Genomic DNA, 24,025 nt, shown 5'->3' with positions numbered 1-24,025 from the left:
TGTTGCATCATATGGTTGTTCTGTTTTTTAAAATTTTTTGAGGAACCTCCATATTGTTTTCCATAGTGTCTGTATCAACTCATAGTCTCACCTACAATGTACATGGATTCCTTCTGGTCCACATCCTTGGAAGTACCTATCTCTTGTCTTTTTTAGAATCGCTGTTCTGCTAGGTGTCAGGGTAACATCTCACTGTGGTTTTAATTTGCCTTTTCCAAATGATTAGTAATATTGAGCACCTGTTCATGTACCTGTTGGCCATTTGAATATCTTCTTTGGAAAAATCTCTATTCAGGTCCTTTGCCCATTTTAAAATTGGATTATTTGTTTTTTCATTTTGTTTTGTTTCTGCTGTTGAATTATATAAATTCCTTGTATATTTTAGATACTAACCTTCTTTCAGATGTATGGTTTGCAAATATTTTCTCCCATTCTGCGGATTGCCTTTTCATTTTATGATTTCCCGGCTGTGCAGAAGCTCCCACTTGTTTATTTTTGGTCCTTATGCTTTTAGGGGCACATTTATAAAATCATTGCCAAAACCAATGTCAAGGAGCTTTTCTCCTGTATTTTCTTCTAGGAGTTTTGCAGTCATATGTTTAAGTCTTTAATCCATTTCAAGTTAATTTTTTGTGAGTGGTAAAAGATAGGAGTCCTGTTTCTTTTCTTTTCTTTTTTTTTTAATATGTGAATGTCCACTTTTCTTAGCATCATTATTGAAGACACTATCTTTCCTTCTTTAAATATTCTTGGCTTCCTTGTCAAATATTTGTTGGCCATATATGTGAAGGTTTATTTTTGGGCTCCCAATTTTGCTCCATTGTTCTGTGAGCCTGTTTTTATGCCAATGCCATACTGATTTGATTACTACAGCTTTGTAATATAGTTTGAAATCAGTAGGTGTGATGCTTCCAGCTTTGTTCTTAGGATTTCTTTGGCTATTCAGGGTCTTTTGTGGCTTCAAATGATTTTGATTGTTTTTATATTTCTGTAAGAAAATGCCATTGGAATTTTTATAGTAACAAAAATAATCCAAAAAACTCTAAGAATGAATAAATCCTAGATGGTAGTCAGGAATGTGTAAAAAGAAAAGCTTAATGAGGAGAAATTTGTCTTACTGGTGGCAGACCATACAATAAGGGTCTGGAGTGAAATCAATATGGTATATTGTTTCAGAACAGGCAAATAGATGAGTGAATCAGAATTGTGAATCTGAAATAAGAGGTAGAAGAGAACTTATATATGACAACAGTGGAGGTTAGTTTTTGGAAAGGGCAAGATTATTTAATAAACCTTACTGGCACAATTCACCCAACATCTAGGAGAAAATAAAGGTGAATCCTTGTTTTATATTCTATTTGATAACAAATTATAGCTGTATTATGAAATAAATACAAGACGGAAAACCTAGCAAACTCTGTCTATAATTTAGGAGTGAGGAGACTTTTTTTTTTTTTTTACTAGACTGACAATTCAAAAGCTTTAAAAGAAAAAGATAGACATATTCAAATATATAAAAATTAAAAACCTCTGTACAGTGAATGATTTATAAACAGTCAACAATAGTTTAAAAAATATGCAATAGAGATGACAAAGATTATTTCTAATACATACAAAGAGCTCTTATACATTGACAATAAAAAGCTGATTGAAACCCAATAGAGAAGTGAACAGGGTGTTCATGCGAGTGCAAACTAGAAAGACCAGCAAACAGGAAAAGAGCCTTAAGTTTACCTGTGGTAAGGGAATTTCTGATTAAAGTAGCGACGTAGTATCATTTAAACCCACAAGAGTGTTTAAGAGGAAAAGAACACAATACGTGTGAAATAAAGTGTAAAACCCCTTCGATGTGTATATATGCAAATGTGTACTTATATGAGCATTCTTGTGTCTATGCATGATTTTATGAGCATGGAAAATTAAGAAAGGTTTTATTGTAGATTGCTAACACAAGTTACTTATGTTGGTCTGGAGGGAAGTGGGAATGGAAAGGAGAAGGAGAAATGTCAAATGAGAAAGGAAAACAAAAAATAAGACTGTATTTTAAAAGGGATTGATAATGGGGCACCTGGGTGGCTCAGCTGGTTAAGAGTTTGACTCTTGATTTTGGTTCAGGTTGTGACCTCAAGGTCCTGGGATTGAGCCCCCCATCAGGCTCCTTGCTCGGGGTGCAACTTGCTTGAGACCCCCTCTCTCCCTCTGCCCTCCACAACCCCGGTTTCGCATGCACTCAAAATAAAGACATCTTTTTTAAAAAACACTGATGATATACTTATGTATTTGTGTGAAATTATATGTGTATGTACATACGCACGCTTTTTTAAATGAAGAAAACATTTCCTCAGATTCTTGAAACCATCAGTCTATTGCTTCCCCATCCCCATTTTATTATAAATTTAAAAGAAATAGAAAAATTGAAATAACACAATAACACTTAGGTATCATTTACCTAGATTTGACTGCTGATAACAGGTTGATATATTTGCTTTATCTCTAAGTGTGTGTAGTTGTGTGTTTAATGCATATATCTGTATTTATGTACACACATTTATTTTCAGAATTATTTGAAGACAAATTATAGGCATAACATCACTTCATCCCTAACTACTTCAGTAGGTATCTCCTAAAAGTAAGGACATTTTCCCAACATATCCACAATACTATTGTCATACCTAAAAAAATTAACATAAATTTTATGTCATCTAATAGCCATTGCATATTCAGTTCTCCCCAGCTGGCATATATATGTTCACTGTCTTTTACTTTTTGAACCAGGATCCAGTGAAGTTTTATGCATTACACTATCATTTCTTTTGGGGTTCTTTAAATCTAGATTTGCCCCTCTGATGGGGACCTTTGAGAGAGTCCCGGATAGCTGTTTTGTTGAATGTCCCCATATACCATGGATTAATCCTTCCTGGTCTCACTGGACCTCATGTTTATCTTGAGTTGCCTGGAGTAGAGTGTTGGCCCTTGGTCAAAGTTACAGACTGCACTCTATTCCCTCCATCTCCACCACCCTTCTTGGTCTACTTTTCTGTCCCACCTTCCATCAGGCACAGTGTTTCTTATTCTTGGGCATCCAGGGTCCGTGGGGGTAGCCCAGTCCTCCTCCATGGGGTTCCAATCCTGTGCTGTGCTCTCTGCTGTCAGCTGGGCCTCTCTCTTCACCATCCATCCACCAGCCTCCATACAGTTGGTCCTGGTCTGGGCTGAGCAGAAGCAAAGGCTAATGAGCTACTACTGTACTAGGAAGTGGGACTCCAGGTAATGGAGAGGGACATTGGAAGGAGGGAAAACCCACACAGGGATGTGCTGGGCAGTTAAGTACAACAGACTGATCTTATGGGACCACACTGTGAGGGATCCGATCGCCTCATCTCTCTCATTAGTCAAAGGTTTACCCCATGAGACTTGAATGCACCACACTTGCAGGCTGCCAGGCTGTAGCAGCCCAGGAGCATCTGCATTACCCCATGCCTCAGGGAAGATTGGGGCAGGCGGTAAGACCTTGTCAGGTGCTGCCTGCTGGAAGTCAGCTAAAGCCCTCCCTGCACTGGTTTGGTGCTACTGTGGCTAGAGCAAGAGGTTGTGGAGTGGTGTTGGAGAGGTAACCTATGCACCCCTCCAGCCACTGGTCTGCTGCTTCTATCATTGACTTACACCTTTTCTTGATGGTTGTTTGCCATGATTTTGGAGGGGCGACAGAAATGCACACAGTCAATTCTTCACCACGAATAGTACCTTCTTCATTTGTTTTATGTGTTTTCTGAAATATGAAGCTGTGCACTCAGTGGTGTGCTGGGGAATGTTGAGAAACTGGCTCTTGGGGGGGAGCCCTGATTTGTAGCATTTGCTGATTTTCATGGTGCAAATGCGGCCACCATGGCCAATTTCAGGCTCCCAGTGTAATGTCACTGAATGCAGAGTTGGGAAGAGACACAGACAATTAGCTCCCATGAGCTCCCTCCGCACACCCTTGCATGTGAACTGAATAATAAGCAATGAAGGACACAGGAGTATGGGAGGCCTGCTCTGTTGTCGGGTTGAGAGAAGCAGGAAAAGTAAGCAACAAACAATTAGAAACGAAAGGGCAGTCCTCCATTTGCTGACCATTGATCTACAACAAAGAACCAACTCGGAAACGAACTATAAAGAAATATCTTGTTCCTGACGTGGGACCTGCCTCTGTTTCTCAGCTATGCCTGACTTCTTGAGTTCTATACCATTCCCAATAAAATATCGATGACAGAAACAACAGGAACAAGATAGGGACAGTTTGAGGAGGATGCAAAAAAGAAGTGCATCCTACCTGTTGAGCCTGTCGGCTTCCTAAGCAAACAGACCCAAGGTCTAATCTCCATTCCTACACAAACAATTATAGGAATTCCGAAGGACCCAGCTCTCCCAATAACACCTAACCTCAGTGTACATGCTTAACTCACACAACCCATTTCCTAGCAAAGGAATTTTCTTTTGTGAAACACATCAATATCATCAGGTAAGCTTTGTCCAGCCCCCCCTTCAATTAGTGAAAGATCCCACCTGATTCTAGTGTGCTTCCAGAGTTGAGAATCACTGTACTGGTAGGTGTACAAACACAAAATGACTTCATGGCCATGGGCAAGACACGTCTTTTGGCGAGGGGCATCCCTGGAAAATCAAAAGTCACCTGTCTAACAAAATGCTTCTAATGGCTTCAGTGTTCAGGAGAAGGCCCTTGAGGAAATGGCTTTGAGGTTGGTCCCTGTGTCTATACACACACTGAATCCTGCTAGTGGTCTAATGACAATGGCTTGGCACTTGCCCACCTTATTCCAGATCTGCAAAATTTAATAACGTGTGGCTCCTGTATTGCAGATGATGTTACCCAGGTGTTTATAGAAAATTGGGCAGGGTAACTTGTTGCTCTTCTAAGTCCTGGCTGGATGGCAACAGTCTTAAGTCCTGAGGTCTTAGTGATTCGGATAGACTATCTCCGCGAGCCCACCAGGAAAGCAGAGCATCCCACTCATGCTCTTGTCACTCCAGCATTTCAGGATGTGACATCCAAGTCCACCCCAATTTTATCAATGGTACTTATCCTTAGTGGATTTTGATCACATTTAGTCCCAGATTTTGCCTGTCTAGACTAGAGGTCCCAAGCCTCTGTCCCATCCTCTTCAGCAGCCCCAGCATCACTGGGGAAGGACCCATGTCCTTCCATGGGTGGACTGCCTAGGCCCCAGAGGCATAGTTTTACCAACATGTAGATAGGTAAATGCTGTCCAGTCTTTTTTCATTACTTACATCAATTGGGGCCTGTTGGTTGGAAAGAACTCCAACTAGGAGTGACTTAAACAAAAGAGTATTTATTACCTCACATACCAAGAATTCTGGAGGTAGACTGGTTCAGGTGGGGTTAATTAAGCAGCTCAGATATTATCAGAGACCCAGGTGCTTTCTATTTTTCCACTCCGTCATAACCCTCATGTTGTCTATTGTTCTCAGGCTTGTTCCCTGATATTAGAGATCAGAGCCCCAGTGCCCAGCTCCTTGGACAGACCTAGCAATGTGAGCAGCAGAGGAAAGTTGTTGTCTTCTCCTGTGTGTTCCCTTTTATCATCAAGGAAAGCGCTTGCTCTGAAGCTTTCTAGAAGTTTCCCCTAATATCTCACAGGCCAGAATTTCATCATATACCCACCTCTAACTGACCAGAGGCCAAGAGAATGTATTTACTATGAATGGTTCAGACTAATAATTAATCTGAGCTGCCTTTCTGAAGCATGCAGCCATCTTGTGTTGAAGAAAACTTGGGGTTAGCAAATGGAGGAGAAATGGTTGTAAGACTAGCAACTAACTGTCTCTGTAGCCCCACAGTTCTGTGGCAACAGTGTACCTGAGAAATGTGCCTATCTGGATTTCTGGGAAACTTTCTGGAGATCTTCATTTGACATAGGATACATTGTGGACTCCTTGCGTAGGAAAAGGTACCTTTACTTGCCCCTACATTTCACTGTGGGTTTGGCTGCATCTAGACTGCCACATCAAAGGCGTTTCCCCCCAGGACTTTGAGGTACTGTTCCAACGCCTTCCAGCACTCAGTGTGTCTGCAGAGAAGTCTGAGGTAAGCCCATCTCGTGCTGATCCTGATAAAATGTTCCATTCTTTCTGGAACAGTTCTGAATTTCCTCTTTAACGTTGGAGGTCTGAAACTGCACTATGAATATCTACGTATGGACCTTCCTTTGTTCATCCCCTGAGCACTCAGTGGGCCCTGGTAGTCTGAATATTAAATCTTTTTCTTCCACATTTATTTCCTTATTTTTTTCCCCCTCTGCTTCTGGAAGTCTAATAAAACTAATATTTTACCTTCTGGGTCTTTCAAACTTTTTTTTTCATCTTTACTAATTTTCTAACTGCTTGTGTCTGCTCTAAATGATAGGAGGTTTCCTTGGCTGATCTTCTAGACCAGGGATTGGTGAGCTTCAGCTGATGTGGCAAATCTTGTCCACTTCCTGTTTTTCTATGACTTAGGAGCTAGATTTTTAAGTGCAGCTCTGCTCATTCATTTACATATTGTCTGTGGTTGCTTCAGGCTGTAATGACAGTCACACAGCTGTCGTGGAGACTTTATGGCTCGCAGTACCTCAAATATTAACTATCTGGCCCTTTACAGACAAAGTTTGCTGATTCCTGTTGGAGAATACCAGTGGGGGTTTTAACCGTGCTCATTCTATTGAACTGAACATCCACTGGATGTTTTCTACATTAATGATATTTTTAATTTCTTTTTCAAAGATTTATTTGAGAGAGGGTACGCACACATTTGAGAGAGCATAAGCAGGGTGGAGAGGTAGAGGGAGAAGCAGACTCTTTCCTAAGCAGGGAGCCCGATGCAGGGTTTGATTTCAGGACTCTGGGATCTTGACCTGAGCTGAAGACAGACATCTAACCGACTGAGTCACCCAGGTGCCCTGAATTTCTAAGAACTTTATTTCTCTGGTTATTCTTTTGATCAGATGTATCAGCTATTTTGTTATGGATTTAATAATCATTTGCAAGTATGTTTTTTCTACAAGTACAAAAATGGGCACACATTTCACTAAAATGTTCACTAAATGTTCACAAAGGGAACGTATCCCTATAACCAACCAAAAGAAAAATAAAATGACCAACACCCCAAAAACCTTTGTACTCCCATAGATTACTAACCACAGGGTAACCACTATTTTGATTCTAATTTTGAGCTTTATCAGAATGGAACCCTTCCATATGGCTCTTTTCATGTCTGATTTCCTTCACTGAATATTATGCTTGGAAAATCCATGTTGTGTGTAGAAATTAGTTGTTTATTTGCATTTCTAGATATTATTCCCTTACACACATACACCACAGCTTATTGAATAATTCCATCCAAGTTGTTTCCAACTTTTACAGCACTGCTATAGACATTCTTACACATTTTAAGGAACATATTGTGTACATTTCTATTAATCAGGAATAGAGTTCTGAGCCAGAGTACATTCAGCCACAGCTGACATTGATGAATTCCCACCAGCAGTGTATGAGAAGTCAGTTCAACATCATCACCAGCACTTGGTAGGATCAATCTTTTAAATTTTAGTCATGCTGGTGGATGCGTGTTAGTGTTCATTGTGGTTTTAATCTGTATTTCCCTAATGACTAGTGAGTTTGGGAAATTTCCATATATTTTGGGCCATTTGATAGCCTCTTTTGTGAAACATCTGCTCAAGTCTCTTGCTCAGTTTTCTACTACATTGTGTATCTTTTTCTTATTGATTCATAGGAATTCTTTACCTATTTTGGAAAGGACTCCCTTATCACTCTTCATGGCTTGCCCTTTTTATACTCTCAATGGTGTTGTTGTTGTTGTTGATTTTGATGACCAGAGTTTCTTATTTTGCAGTGGTCTAACTTTACCTTTTAAGTTAAAAATTTTTTTAAAAATTTGAATTTTGGGGGTTGCTTGGGTGGCTCAGCCAGTTAAGAGCCTGACTCTTGGTTTCTGCTCTGGTCATGATCTCAGGGCTGTGAGACTGATCTTGCTTTGGGCTCCGTGCTCAGGGCAGAGTTGGCTGGAGATTCTCTTCTCTTACCCCCCTGCTTGAGTGCTCTCTCTCAAATAAATAATTAAAATCTTAAAAACAATTCTATTTTTTTCCCTTCATGGTTAATGCTTTTAACATTATATTTAAGAATGCTCTGCCTACTTTGCAACCGTGAAGATAATTCTCCTGTATTTTTTTTTCTAAAAACTTTTTTTTGTTTGTTTTTCCTTTTATAAGCTGATGTCCAATTAATCTGGAATTCATTTTTGTTCGGGGCTAGGATGCCTTTTTCCTGCATGGATAGCCTAATGACTCAAGTTTCATTTATGGAAAGGGCAACTTTTCTTATTGCATGGCTGTGTCTTCTCCTTTGTTACTAATACAGTGTATATATGTGGCTCTCTTTCTGGATCCTGTGTTCCACTCCACTGCTCTGTTTGCCTACAAGTGCACCAAGACCACCCTGCCTTCTTCACTATGGCTCTGTAATAAATCTTGGCATCTGGTCGTGTAAGTCCTTTAGCTTTGTGGTTCTTTAAGATTGTCTGGGTTGCTCTTGGTCTTTATCATTTCCCCATAAACTTGAAAATCAACTTGTCCGTTCAGACACACACATTAAAAAAATCAAAACAAAACTTCCAAATTTTTATTGGGATTGAACTGAATCTATAATTCAGTTTGGGAACATCTTTATAATACTGACTATTCAAATTCATGAATGTGTCCTTCCTTCCTTCCCTGCCTCCCTCAGGTCTTTTAAAATTTCCATTGATACGGTTTTGCATTTTGTTGTGTATATAGATTTTGCAACATCTTTTGTTAGATTTATTCCTGGACATTTCATTTTCTGATGCTTTTGTAAATGATATTTTTGAATTTAATTTTCTGGGTGTAGGTAGCTGGTACAATAGATTTCTGCATATTTACCTTATAACCAGTGACCTTGAATTCACTTAGCTGTAAATCTTTTCAGTTGCTAATATTCAAACATGTTGTTTATGACTAATGGCAGCTTTTTATTTTCTTTCTTTATCCTTAATTTTTTCCCTTGCTTTATTACACTAGCCAAGACCTCTAGCACAATGTTGAATAAAGGTAATAGTGGGCAATCTTATCTCATTCCTAATCTCAAAGGGGGAAATTTCACCACTAAATTATGATGTTTGTTCTGTTTCTTTTTTGGGGGGGCACTTTTTCTCAGTTTAAAGAGGTTCTCCATTATTTATACTTTTGTTTTGAATGGGTATTGAATTTTATTAAAGCTTTTCCTGCATCTCTTGAGATGATTGCATAATTTGATAATGTGATACATTATTTTGATTGAATTTAGAATGTTAAAAAACTTTCCATTCTTAGAATAAACTTAATAATGATGCATTACCCTTTTCTATCTCTGAATTTGATATAGGTAGATTATGAGCTACCAGATATTAGGGGTTTCTAGTCTCCATTTGTTATACTTGTTCTTTGCTCCTCTTTATGTCGTCCACTCTTTTCTTTCTGCCTTTTGTTGTTCATATTGAGCATTTTATAGGATTCCATTTTCTCTGCTTTCTTAGCATATCAGGTATACTTTTTCTTTTACATTTTATAGTGGTTGCCCTAGAGTTTGCAATATATACTTACAACATATTCAAATCCACTTGCAAATTACACCATGCCATGGGTGTGTCAGTGTCTAATAGTAATGAAATAATTGTCCTCCCTCCCATCCCTTGCATCATTGCGGTCATTCATTTTACTTATATGTTAGCATACACCGTGCTATATGTATATACTAATATAGTATCATTATATATGATATACATGAAACTAAACATGATTGGATACATTGTGACTATTACTATTTTGGACAAACTGTCTTCTGTTATATCAATTAAGAAAAAAATTATTTTACCTTCACTTCTTTCTTCTTTGATGCTCTTCCTTTCTTTTATGTAGATCCAAGTTTTGGATCATGATATTTTTCCTTCTCTCTAAGGAACTGCTTTTAACATTTCTTGGAAGGCAGAACTACTATAAAAAATATTCCTCAACTTTTGTTTGTCTGAAGGTCTTTACTTCTCCCCCACTTTTGAAGGATAATTTCACAGGGCACAGAATTCTAGGTTGATAGGTTTTTTCCTCTTGAGGCTAAATATTCTACTCCACTCTCTTCTTGGTCATGTGGCTTTGAGGGGCAGTCAGACACAGTTTGTTCCTCTCTTGGTAAGGTGTTCCTTTTTGTTATCTCTCTAGGTATCCTTTTTCCTCTCTAGGTAAGTTCTTCCCGCACCCTCCCCTCCCCACCCCCAGAGTTTTTTATCTTTGATTTTCTGTAGTTTGTAGTTCTGTAGTTTGAAGAAAATATGCCTAGGTGAACATTTACTCCACTGGATTTTTTCTGTGTTTTCTGTATCTGTGGTTTGGGGTCTGACATTAATTGGGGGGAAATTCTCAGTCATTAGTTTTTCAAATATTTCTTCTGTTCCTTCCTCTCTTCTTCTTCTAGTACTCCCATTATGCATATCCTAAGCTTTTCTGTAGCTGTTCCAGAGTTCTTGGATATTGTTTGTTCTCTTTGCTTTTCAGTTTTTGAGGATTCTATTGATGTCTCCTCTAGCTCAGAAATTCTTTCCTCAGCTCTGTCCAGTCTACCACTAAGTCCGTCAAACGTACTCTTCGTTTCTCATACAGTGTTTTTGATCTCTAGTACTTCCTTCTGGTTCTTTTTAGGATTCCCATCTCTCTGCTTACGTCTGCTCTCATGTGCTGTCTGTCCATTGTGGCCTTTTGCATATTAATCACAGCTGTTTTAAATTCCAGGTCTGATAATTCCAACATGGCTGATAAGTCTGGTTCTGAGGCTTGTTCTGTTTCTTCAGATTGTGGTTTTTGCCTTTAGGATGCCTTATAGTTTAAATTGATATTCAGACATGATGTGCTGTGTACATGGAATGTACTAGGTGAACAGGCCGTTTAGTAATGTCGGTGAGATGTAGGGAGAAAGGAGGCATTCCATGGTCCCAGGACTAGGTCTCAGATACTTAGTGAGGCTGTGCCTCTGGGCTGTGAATTTCACAAGTGTTTCTCAGGCTCCCCACCCCCCACTTAAGAGGGACACCATGGCTAGAGTGGAATTGGGTATTTCCCTTCTCCCAAGTCAGTTAGTTTCTAGGTAACTAGCTTCCCTCGAGTGCAGGGAAGAACAGAGTTCTCTCATATTCGTAAGTAGGGCTCCTTTTCTTCTTCCCCTAATGGAAGTCCGAGGGGATATTTTTCCCCTCTGATATTTACTGCGGGGATGCATTGAGCTCCTGGAAGTAAATCTCACAGTATTTTGGGGGCTCCCTTAGGACTGAATCCCCCTGGAGTTTTCAACTTCAGACTTGGCTACATGGAGCCTCCAGCAGTTTGTCCATTAGAGCTCAGATTTTCCTCTCTGGCCCTGATTCCCTCTATGCTTTCTGCTTTGAGTCTCGGCTCTGGTAAGTTGTGACTCACTGTGTCTGCCTGTGTCTCCAGCCTTGGGGGAAAGTTGAGTGTTCTTCTCTCTCTTATGGACTCAAGATGAGCTGTTCATTTTTCACTTTATTTAGCATTTTACTTGTTGGGATGGAGTGGCCACTTCCAAGACCCAGACAGGTGGAACTGGAAGCTAAAAGTTATCACTGAATTTGATTTGCTCATACTTGTTAAGGGCTTTTCATCTTTGTTCATAAAGAATATTGGCCTGTAATTTTCTTTTCTTGCTAACTGCAGAATTGAATCTAGCCAGCTACCCACATGCTACATGGTGTTTTTTACAGAAACTCCATGGATGGAAATCTGGAGACACCTGTTGGGGGAGAAACTACACATTCTGGAAGACCAGTGGTATGGGTGTTCGAGCCTTTCAGTCAATCGCGTCACCATGCCACGGTAGGTCAGATGCAAGACAGGGTTCACCACCGATTCCTCCCTTCACGTCACCCTTGGCATCCAGTATATTAGCAATTGTTGTTGGTACCTTCATACGAAATCAAAATTCAAGGAACTTCTTACATTTTTGTGGCCCTACCTTGCCCCAGTTGTGGTCTGCTTTTGCCTGGGCTACTGTAACCATCCAGCTCCTCTCCCTGCCTCCCCTCTTGCCCTGTGCTCCCACAGCCCATCCTACACTCAGAAACCAGAGACGTCCTTAAAAACATCTGTATGTGGTCATGTCTCTTCTCTGCTTTTATCTGTCCGCTATGTTCCCATTGCAGCTAGAATAAAATCCAACCCGCTTACAAGGTTTCAAACGGATCTAGTCTAGTCCCTGTTTACCTTATAAAGCTCATGTCCTACTCCTTCAGTTAGTAGGTTCCAACCTTCTACGTATCCTATCAAATTACCAGGTGTTATTTTCTTTATAGCACTTATCTGTATAAAACAATAGGCTTATTCCCTGTGGATTTTCGGCCAACCTTCCCCACACTCCTTGAGCGTTAAACATTCACTGACTGCCATCCCCAGCTCTGACAACAGTGACTCATCATAGAAGGCGCTGGATACATGCTTGAACCCTATCTCCTAGTCCTTCAGACAAAACCAGAGTTTCCTATTGGACTTTCAGCTGCTGCACCTGGTGTACATTTAAGCCTTCTCTTGGGGAAAACCCATCAAAAGTGGGAAACACATCCAGGGTCACTCTCTTCTCTCAGGTGTCTAGTCCCTTCCAAAACCTGTCTGCTCTGGGTTGTTCTCAATTGTCTTTAGGTAGTTATATTTTTATATTTTATCATCTGCACAAGAGTCTATTTGATTGACTCACAATAACCAGGACTGGATATGTTTTTGAAGTTAGAGTGTGGAGTTTGAGAGTTACTCTCAGAGGAATTTGGTTTGTTCTGTTTGGTTACTCTCTAAGGAATTTTGGTTACCCTCTAAGGTATTTTCCTTGGGAACTTGTAAAGCCAGCATTAGCACCAACTGAATTGGGGGAAGATGGAGAATGGTGCAAATTTTGGGGCAGGAAGATCAGAAGTTCTGGTTTGGACATGTTGAGTTTAGGATGTTTGCTGAGTGGGTCATTGGTATGTAAAGAGCTACATCTTGAAAACAAACATACGTATTCTGGGGACTGCCAGCATACACATTTCACTTAAAGCCATGAGAGTGGGAGAGAGAGTGCGGAGTGTGGACACAGAGGAGGAAACAAAGACTGTGACCTGCCCACTCCAAAACTAAGCCAGGAGAAGAAGAACTGGAAGAAACACAAGGGCAGCAGTCAGCATGGGAGGGAAACCAAGAGAGGGGTACCCCGAAAGCTGTATAGAGAAAATGTGTCATGAGGGAGGGAATGCTGCTGACAGGTGCTGTCAGATGGGAACTGAGAACTGGCAATCCTGAATGTTGGTGTTGGGAACCCGGCTGGGGGGGCAGGGTTTGAGAGACAACTGGGGGTGGGGACTGGAGGTATGGGGGGGTTTATTTAGAAGTGGCTCCTTGGCAAGCTGTAAGGATAAGGATGAGGGCATCATCAAGGTGGTGCTCAAAAGTACATGATGCCAAAGAGTTCTTGGGATGAAAGGGAAGCCAGGAAGAGACTCACAGAGAAAGCTCGATTGGCTGCAAGTTCCCTGAACCGGGGCAGAGCCTGTGAGATGGGTGAAGGAGTGAGAAGGTCAGAGAGGGGCCCTGATGTTGGCTCTTCCCACCGTGGAGCTGTTCTTCGTAATGAAGAGCCCCAGGAGGAGTCATGGAGAGGACGGCAAGCGGGATGGAGGCCGGTGGAAGCGTAAGGAGCTTGAAGGCCTGGGTGGGATGGAGGGCACAGGCAGAGGATGGGCTCATGGAAAGGTCTGGGATGCAGAGAATGAGTGGACCGCTGATCCAGCTGTCAGTGCTGGAGGCAGGTGAGTGGGGAGAAGCTGATGGCGAGGACAGTGGCAGAGGCTGGTGCAGCTGGCTGGGGAGGACCCCACAAAAACGGGGTGACCTGAAGGTAAAGGGGAGGAGGCTCTGAAGTCCTACTCCCACCATCCTCGTCCCTGGGGTGTGGGCGCGTGTGGAACGAACACCCTCAAGAGATCAGGGCTTTGGGGGCAGAGCAAAGTTTCAACTTTATCACTCCTGAAAACATCAGAGGGATTATTTCTGCCCCATCAGCCAAGCCTTCAGTGAGAATAGTCAATACCAAATACTTCTCAGTCCCAGAGCTATTACTGCTTGGCATTCTGTGCTCATAATGTACTTGCAAATTGATTGTTTTGTTTTACTTAACTTTTCAGGCTTAGTGGTAAACCAATGACTGAATGTGCTCCCCCCACAACAAACCTCCTCAGTTCAAAGTATTACTACGTCTCACCTCCTCCCTTGCCCCTTAGCTCCTCCCGCCTCCACCTCCGCCCTTCCTCCCCTGTCCCCTCAGCTCTTCCCCGGTCCCTCAACTCCTTCCCTGGCTCCCACCTCCCTTCAGTCTTTAGTCCTTCTGAGCATTCAGACCTCATCTTAGTGTCACCTCCGGAGATAGACCTTTTGCCCTTCTGGATGAGATCACTGCCGCTGCTCCCCAGTCTATTCTTCATTTCTGCACACTTTTCCTTTCCTTCATAGAACCCAGTCCCATTTATATATTTCCTTTTCAAACAGTCTCTTTCTTATGGAATAAAATTACACTAGGAGCCGGGTCAACTGTCCCACTCACCATGGTATTTCCAGTACTTGCCAGAGTGTTCAGCACGTAGCAAGCCTTTAACAGATATTGTTGGACAAGTATTCGTATTTCCATTTTATAAATGATTCAGAATGAGACTCAGCGAGAGTGACAAAGCCTGGCTCCTGACCAGGGTCTTCCAACCTTTCCATTTCCACAATCCCTCTTGAAATTAGGAAGCGGTTTACTCTAATTCTTCATGATGGGTTAGAATGGCCGCAGCATCTGCCCCTGAGCCCGCAACCACCAAAAGGAGACTACACAAGGGAAGCTGTAGCCGTTCCTGGCTCTGCCTCGAAGGGACTGGCAACATCGCCTTCCACGCTCTGAGAGCACTTGCTGTCAGGACGCCTAACTGCCTCGCGAGCCTGGCTGTCCTTCTGGAGAGACGGGGGGCGATGCCACGTGCACGTCCACAGCTGCAGGAGCATTTTGGCAGAACCTCCGGGTGGCTTCCGCCCCAGCTGCCAATCAGCTGCAACTCCACGGGCCCCCGAGCCCCGGGGTGAGTCCAGCAGAGCTGCCCAGCTGAGCCCTTTCAACCCGCAGAACCACGAGGGAGGTTGGAATCGTTGTTCTAAATAGGGGGGGAACTTGGAGGAGGCCAGAGGGCACCTAGGACACAGGATGTAAGGAGGCACTCTGCTCTCAGGGACCCAGACTGTCCTTGCTTGACCTTGACAGTGAGCATCTCCTTAGACCTTGTGCCCTGGGGGCCTCGCTTCCACCTGCCCAGACCTGGATTCTCAGCCACGAGGCCTGGGCGGTTTTACCCAGCTCTAGAGACCCGAAGCGTTCGTGAGGCTTGGAGCAGAGCGGGTGCACTGGACTGAACCAGTTAAGGTTCCATTCCAACTTCCCAGCAAGGGGTTTCCGTAGGAACCCTGGGTGCTCTGGGTCTGACCCTGACCGTTTGTATCGCACTTTCTTCAACACAGCATTCCTGGGGTTCTAAACTCTCACTGTCTCCGCTTCCGCAAACGTTCTTGAGCATCTCCCTTGGGTCCAGCACGGGCCGGCGCTCACAGATGGTGGGGAGAGGGCACGGGAGACAAATGCGGGTCCTGTCTCCAAGAGGCCGACCACGGACCCAAGCAGCCGCTGCGGTGGGCTGAGACCCAGGGAGCCCACGCCATGGGACAGTGAGTGGGGCTGCCGAAGGGGCTGGAGGAGGTTCATGCCTGAAATGGGGAGACAGCAGAAGACTGGGAGGTGGCGGGTTAGTGCTGTGCCCCAAGGGTGAGCCCAGATGCACCCAGCAGCGGTGAGGGGACAGGACAGGAACACCCGTGTGCAGCTGTCACTGTGTCACACTGCCCTCTTGTTCACTTGTTCCATCTCCCCACACTCCCTTTGGGACGATCAAGGGAAAAGGGCATTTCCAGAGGTCTCTCCGGCTCTTACCTCAGTGGCGGTGCAGACCGACACCAGAGCTGTGGCCTTGAGGGCAGGGCAGGGCAGCGACGCCTTCCTGGTCAGTGGCTGGTCACAGCCCTGATCGCTAGCCCTGATCCGCTGTCCCTTAAGAAAATGACCTACAGGCCCTGGACCCATGGCTCCTGTTTGCAGATGTTCTATAAAACCCGAACTCACGGGCAGTAAATATGGGAAAGCGTATCTGGCCGGCAAAGTGCCTCCCGCACTGCGAGCCGCGTTCACAGCCCCGCACCACCTGGCCGGCTGGCTGGTCAGCTCCCGCGGGCCCCGAGGTCAGGCTGGGCCCATTTTCCTGTAATTCTTTACAATTAGCACGTGGCTTGTCTGCAGAAAAGGGCAGCCAAGTGTTTTCAAATAGTATCTTCTCTGCAGGTTAAACATTTACTTTCTGCTCTGCCAACACAGTTAATTTGCAGAGTGAACCCCTTTCCTCTGAACTTCTAACAAATGCAACCTCAATTCTCAGGCCCATGCCAGCTGCGATGGTGGGATGGGGGTGGGGAGGGAGGACCTGTGAGAACTTGGGCCGAATCGGTGGAGGAGGCAGCTGGGCCCAGCTGGTGAAGGAAATGGTCAGAACCGCTCTGTGGCAACCTGTGCGGGGCCTGGAAAAAGGTTGGAAAAAAAAAAGCCCTCTTAAGCCTTTGTGGCTCTCTGGGGATATTGGAGTTCTCTAGAAAAGAATCCCATGTGCTGGGACCCAAGGCTTCAGGCCTCGTGGAAATCCCAGGGACGATAAATGTTGTTCATAATGTAATCGTAACACGTGGGTTACACTTCTGGATTTTTATGTTTGCATACCCATTCTTCGCTTGGGGTCGAATGTCTCACTTAAGGTTTGGCCACGCGAGTGAATGGGGGACCTGACCGCTGGCGCTCCTCCTTCATGGCCCTGGGGGATTTGCAAACTCAGACTCCGGCAGGTGACAGGAATAAACAGCATGTGGGGGTCAGGCCGGTGGCTGTGTGAGGCCCTCGGCTCACCTGGAAGGGAGGCATGACTGCACATTCCTGCCTGTGAGAAACACTGGCCCAGTGTTCCGGCATGGGTGGATCTTAATAAGAGAAGATGGCTATCTGTACTTTTCCTTGAGATTGGCAGAAAACATTGCTCGACCAAACAACACGCGTCTGTAGTCCGAGTTGGGCAGCCAGGGAGGGGCAGGGCGTGGAGGGGAGGGAAGGGGTGACGTCAGACCTTTGGATGCTGGTTCTCTGGAGTCACTGGCCGTGTGACATTGGCCAAGTCATGTCCCTTCTTGGGCCTCATCTTCCTCATCTGGAGTCATGGGTCTGGAGTTTCCATCTTTTTTTTTTTTTTTTAAATTTTATTTATTTATTTGACAGACAGAGATCACAGGCAGGCAGAGAGGCAGGGAGAGCACAGAGCCTGATGCGGGGCTTGATCCCAGGACCCTGGGATCATGACCTGAGCTAAAGGCAGAGGCTTTAACCCACTGAGCCACCCAGGCGCCCCTGGAAGTTTCCATCTTTATTTTGTTTTTTATTTTCTATTTTTATAGAGGGGAGGAGGAGCAGAGGGAGAGGAAGAGAACCTCAAGCAGGCTCCGTGCCCAGTGCAGAACCTGACATAGGGCTCCATCTCACGACCTGAGATCATGACCTGAGCCAAAATCAGGAGTCAGACCCTCAACCTACTGAACCCCCCCAGAGGCCCTTGGAAGATTCCATTTTTAAAATGTTGTTCAGCCTCAGGATTTTGAACCCCCAGCACACAGTGATATATATGCTCAACTCGGTGGACAAAAAATTGATGTTAAATTAATAAAATAATGAATAACTCACCTGGACTTTTTGCAAAGACAATCAGCCTCAGAAGAGAAGTCTTAGACAAATCCCTCCTTTTCCCGAACAAATTCCCCATTGTTTTCCCTTGATGCTGTTTGTCCCCGTAGATTTCAGTTTCTGCTTCCCATGAAACCTCAGTTTTTGAGCAGACCCCCAGACTCCTCTGTGCGGCTCCGGTACGGAAGCCCTGGGTGGGCCGACTGCCCTCCCCTTGGCAAGCTGCGCAGGCAGTCCTGACGGGCTCCCGTGGTCAGGAATCAGCGATGTGAATGCTACACACCTTCCACCAGAGATGGGAGCGGATCTCTGAGAGTGCTGGATGCCCCTGGAGGAGGACACCAGGTTCTGTGGAGATGCCATCAGCGGCCCAGCAGCACGAGAGCAACGGCAGGTGTGGTGCATTTGTGGCTACGGAAGGAAAGGTGATTTGCCCAAGCATAGCCCATCCCCATGATAGCCTGGCCCCATCATACCCTCTTACGGAATCCCTTACCTGCACCAATGGAATCAGCCTCAACAGGATAGGATCCATAAGATATTATAGATGAATTTGGGGTTTTCTAGGATTTATGGAAGTTGTAAACCGAAGGGACCCTAAGGGAGAGGATGGCTGGGGAGAGAGTCTTGCCCACTAGACTGTGGGCCGTCTGCTCTCTGGAGAGGTTGTATCTCACTCAGCCCTTGGATCCAATGATGCGCTATTATACGATCTTACCGATGGCGAATGAAGGTCAGGTGAGGAAGGACAGTTCCCCAAGATCACGTCACTTACTTGTAAGGTGTGCAGCTGGGACCCAAGCTCAGAATGATCTGACTCCGAAGTCCTCATTCCTCCCATGAGGAATCGAGACGCAGGTGACCAGACTGCCCTCCTCCATCGGCGCGGTGAGCGAATGCGGTCCATAGAGCTTACTGTCGTCGTCAAGGTCAGAGCTGTTTTCCTTGTCAGGTGCGGTCTTTTGGTGCCGTGTTTGGCTCTGGGTGACATCAGGCTGGTGGAGGCAGGTCCTCAGGCCCCAGGAGTAGGAACCTCTTGTCATTGTTCCCTCTTCAGGACATCTTCAACTTAAGAGTCACTTTGGATTGGACCAGGCCACGGTCATCTTCTCAAAGAAGCTGCTGAGATGGTCATTGAAGGCCACCATGAGTGTGGCTTGGGACACAGGAGTCCAGATATGGGGTCACCACCCGTGGATGCCCTGCTCCTCCCCATGGCCCTCGTCCTCTTGCCTTGTCTTGGGGCTGGCTCTTCTGTTGCTGGTAGGCTTGTGGCCCCGGGATTTCACTCAGGTCCACGCCACGGCAGCAGGGATAAGGGTGACCCAGTTCTCCATCCCTGGCCTCTCTGCTTCCCCGTCTGAGTTGGCCGGGGAGGTTTCCGTGAGCTGCATCATCCCCAGCAGCCAGCCAGCCCTCCGATTCGTTTCAGTCCGGTAAGTTCTCCTGCCGCTGAGCCACCTGTCGGGCAACGCCTCCTGCACCAGATGGCTGTGCCTCCTGCCCCTCCATGGCAGTCCAGCCAAACCCAGGCCCGGCATGGACAGAAGAGTACCCGAGTGGCCGTGGCCAAGGTCAAAGTGTCCATCTGGACACAGGTATGAGCAGAGCCGAGGCACGCCACAGAAACAGCTTTGGCAGGGATGGTGTCCCAGGCCCTCAGCTCTCGGCGCCCTTTCAGTCTGATTTCAAGCTCAAAAGCTGCTCAGAGGCACAGCTTCTCCCGCAGGTGGCCGATTTCCTGAAGAACCGCCTCCCCCAGGCTCCCAGTCAGGGGCGCCTGCTTCCCGTCACCCCCTCCCACCAAGGGCGAATGATCGGGAATCTTTGTCAGAGAGGAGCTTGGCTACAAATGACCGCTCTTAGCTTTTCCAGGCCCTGTGCAGCCTGGGGCTCTGGGTCCACAGTCAGCAAGCCTTTCCCGGTCCCTCCCCCTCTCCCCTCCTCATGGCAGAGCCTTGAATTCTGAACTTCTTCCTCCCTCATAGCTCTTCAACTTGACCTCACGCTGTGGCAGTCAAATGAAAATGCAAGGCAATATTATTGTACCAAATTGTTTACAAAATAGAAAACTGGAGAGGAAACGCTGTTTTGTTTTCTGAACAGTGAGAAATCTGAGCAGACCTACTTATTTCCAATTCTCTGATTTTTCCAAGTGTACATAAGAAGGCCATTGAGATGGCCTTGCAGGAGGCTTGTTTTGGCTTTGAAGCAAGCCTTCCTCCTTCCGTTGGTAAGTAATAGATTCTGAATTTAAAAAAAAAAAAAATCCCACTGCATTCTGAATTTCCAAACCAGCATAACCCATTTCTTATTCTAAACAAGGGAGCCAACATTTATCTTCGGGGCCAAGATGTCAGTGTTAAAAAAATGTTTTAGAACAGAAAATATCACACCCATGTGCAAGCCTGGCATGGACGGCTCCCGGCATTGGCTGATAATTGCTGTGCTCATGCTTTTTCCTTAGCGCTTTCGTTGTTTCTCTCCGTGGAAGCTTTAGGAAGCCATCTCTGTTTTCATTCCAGTGTGGCTTCCACCAGATTCAAGTTTTCAAAATGGCACCAGAAACGTCTTATCAATTTCCCCAGGACCTGGTGAGATGGAACCTGTGAGATGATCCTGTTCCCTTAGGAGACGCACGTTTGAGCCAAGCAATCGTACGGATACTCGGGCCCATCTGTGAGGCTGCGCGGATCTGGGGTAATGGGTGACACGTTGGGCTTGCGGTATGTTGGGCTTCGCTGTGACCCCGATTTGCCTGCCCTCCGCAGATCACTGTTCAGCCACCAGCATCCCACATCCTGTAGTCTTTTCCATTTGCTGCTTTATGGATGGGCAGGTCACCGGACAGCAGCTGCCGGGACGGAGCTGGCCCCGCGGGTCTGCCGTTCTCCCTCGGCTGTCCTCTGATGCCCCACCCCATCCAGCCTTGCTTGCATGTCGCCAATACTGAGGGGGGGGGTCGCATCTCATTTGAGCACTGTTTTATCTGCTTATTTTACACACAGATGTGAGTACAATTCTCTCTACATTACATAAGTATTCCAGCTTTCATTCCAACTGTCTTCAGTACTTACTACAACAGACAGGCAAATAGCCAGCCCCCATGGTGCTGGAAATGCCTTTCCCCATACCTTGCTCTTCAAAGGCTGTCATAAATGGAATGTTATGAAATAAAACAAGACTGGCGGGGGTTCCGATAAAGTCACCCCAAATTACTCAAATGTCTCTCCGAACTATTTCATATATTCTGGACGTGTACTGGCAGTGGTGGGGGAACGTGTTCTTCTCTGTTCCCAGTTTTGGCTCCTCCAAATGAAATATTAATAGTATTACTATAGCTGCATTGGGCACGAGGAAGAAACTTCCAGTAATAAGGCGGGCTTACAGCAATGTTTGTATTCATTGCAAGTTAGCAGCACTACGATTGATGTAGTGTGCTGGGTCTGTATTCCCCTGGCACATAAATTGGTCAGGGAGTTCCTGAAACCCTGGAGGATAATTCATTCTCCCAAATGAAGGTTCCGCAGGAAAAGTGAATACAGTGCTGTGTCAGCCAAGGCTTGCCCCTGCCCATCAGGTCTCCATGATTTATCCCAGAGGCAAATGACTCACTGCTGGTGTCCTGCGCATAATTAATGGCATTTTGTAAGTGCAAAGACTGCGTGTCTGAGCGCGCACAATTTTAGCCGGACTGATGCCTGCGGTGGTTCTGGTGGGCTTCGTGGAGAGGATTGCCAGGTAGAGTCAGAGGCAAACCACAGCAAGGTGGGAATGTGGAGGCGTCAGCTCAGCTGCTGTAACAAACAGCATAGCCTGGGGCCACCTCCACACATGTTTCTCATGGTTCCAGGGCCTGACATCCAACACCAGGTGTTTACCGGGTTGCGTTCTGGTTAAGGTATTCTTCTAGATTCACAAACAGCCTCTTTCTTGGATCCTCACATGGAGGAAGGAGAGAGCATCTCCCTTCCGCCTGTTCTCCTGAGGGCACTAGTCCCCGTCATGAGCGCTCCACCACCCTGGCCGAATGACCTCCGCAGAGCTCTGCCTCCAGAGACCATCACGCCGGAAGGTAGGGTTTCAGCGTGTGGCTTTTAAGGGGGACACACACATTCAGGCCAGAGTACAAAGTGATGAGCGTCGATGTCCCTTTGGGAGATGAAGAGGATGACTACGGAGGACGGGCGGGGAGGTGAGGCGGGCAGGGGCAGCCGCCGTGATGGGCTACGCTGGCTGGGAGTGGTGAGAAGCCCACCTCTGCCTGCCACAGTGAGGGCATTTGGAAGTATAAACAGCACTCCATGCCCCCCAGCTTGCTGCGCCCTCACGTTAAATAGCTAAGCTGAAGTTTGTGGTTTCAGGTTCAAAACTGAGGGAAACTATGACTCATGGTTGAGCTTAAACCCTGAGGAGAGTCTAGGAGGAGAGAGTTCTGGGGAGCAGACGGCATGCATGAGGGTAGGACTTCTGCCTTGCCCCTCTGTGTGACTGGAGAATTTTGGAAAATGAAAGCTCTTTCGGTAGACCCAGAGGTGGTTACCACACAAGTCACCAAGATTCACGAGGTGAGAAAGCTCTGTCAGCTCCTTGGATGAAACTTCTATTCACCAGTGGCGCCGTTACTCTCATCTATGCACGAGGTGTCCTGGTGAAGGAGGTTCCTTCTCCATCAGAAGACTTGCTGCTTTAGGATCATTCAGGATTTGTGCAGAATTATGGGCTCAGAAATCATTTCCCATCCATGCGGGACTTATGTAGAGTGATTCACTGTTTCTTGGTCCCCGGCTCCCCATTATCTCCCTGGCTCCCAGTCCCACAATCAGAGGGATTGGCAAGCTTTTCCCGGAAAGGGCCAAAAAGCAACTATTTTCAGTTTTGTGGGCCCTATGGTCCCATAGTATCTCTTCAACTGTGCTGTTACTGGGTAAAGTAGCCAGGGACATAGGCACACAAATGGTATGACTGTGTTTCTATAAAGCTTTATTGACAAGAACAGAAGGAGGGCGGGATTTGGCTCCTTGGTTTGCTGATTCCTGCCCTAGATGTTGTTGGTAGGTCTGTTGGTTCAGGCAAGAAGTCATTCATGTATTTAACAAAATCTCACTATGCATCTGCTCTGTGCTCTAATCTGTCCACAGTTCTAGCTGTGGGTTAGATCAGTGAACACAGACAAGAATTTGTAGAGCTCTGTGCTCTTAGAACTTATATCTTTATTGGGGAGATAGCAAACCACGGGTTGGATTCCCTTCTATACCTCTGTTCTCCCCCTTTCTCAGTCCACCCCAGAGAGGCTCTGTGCCCCTGCTGGTCCATGGGGACAGCATCAATACACTGCTGTGTCCACCCTCCTCCCATTGCATCCAGTCCATGAAAGACAGAGGCAAGAAGGGATTTTATTCCTCCTGCTCCTGAAATATCTGGTCTATTATACCTACTTGGGTATACATCTGTGTACAGATACCTTGAGCTGCGTCTGTCTGTGTGTTTCTAAGCCACATAATGTCCTCCAGAGAGCGTGCTGGAGGCCTGATAACAGTGGTGGAGAATATGAAGTCAGACTGATGTGGTGTTACTTTAAGAGGATGGAGTCAGACATACGGGGCCACCTTCTTGGAGCCTCTCTTCTCATGTGTACATGGAAAATAATAAAAAGAGCTGCCAACCCCATAGGGTTATGGAGAGTATTAAATGTGATAATGCAGGTAAGGTGTTTGGTACAGGGTCTGGCACACAGAAAAGATTCAGTAAATAGTAGCAATGATCAATATATTGTATGTGGTATATTGCCACTTATGTGGGCAAGTTACCTTAAATACTGTGCTTATTATGAGCACATCATGAGCACCGCAGACCTGAGGGCAGGTGCCTCGAGAGAGATCCAGTGGGCTGCAGTTTCCAAGTCTGGAGACTCTCTGGGTACTTCTGGGATGAATGCCCCCCACTCTGCCCTGCCCCATGCCCATCACTCACGTCCAGCTTCTGCCTCCCTCTGCTCTGATTTCACAACCTAGATTCACTCATCACCTTTACATTATCTAGAAACTGGTTTAAATTACTTTTTCTTTGATGG

The 24,025-nt window shown here is 45.5% G+C and overlaps 1 long non-coding RNA gene across 1 annotated transcript; it reads left to right on the top strand.

Moving 5' to 3' along the window:
• Window positions 1-5,405: 5,405 nt before the first annotated feature.
• LOC101690828 lies at window positions 5,406-15,699 on the top strand. The gene is made up of 3 exons (XR_199340.2): window positions 5,406-6,106; window positions 11,840-11,951; window positions 14,886-15,699. It is a non-coding gene; the product is annotated as an uncharacterized LOC101690828 (long non-coding RNA).
• The last annotated feature ends 8,326 nt before the right edge of the window (window positions 15,700-24,025 follow it).

The sequence above is a fragment of the Mustela putorius genome, unplaced genomic scaffold (genome assembly GCF_011764305.1).
Source record: "Mustela putorius furo isolate JIRA1106 unplaced genomic scaffold, ASM1176430v1.1 tig00003909_pilon_pilon_pilon, whole genome shotgun sequence".
NCBI classification, from domain to species: domain Eukaryota; kingdom Metazoa; phylum Chordata; class Mammalia; order Carnivora; family Mustelidae; genus Mustela; species Mustela putorius.
This window is presented reverse-complemented; position numbering and strand designations above follow the sequence as displayed.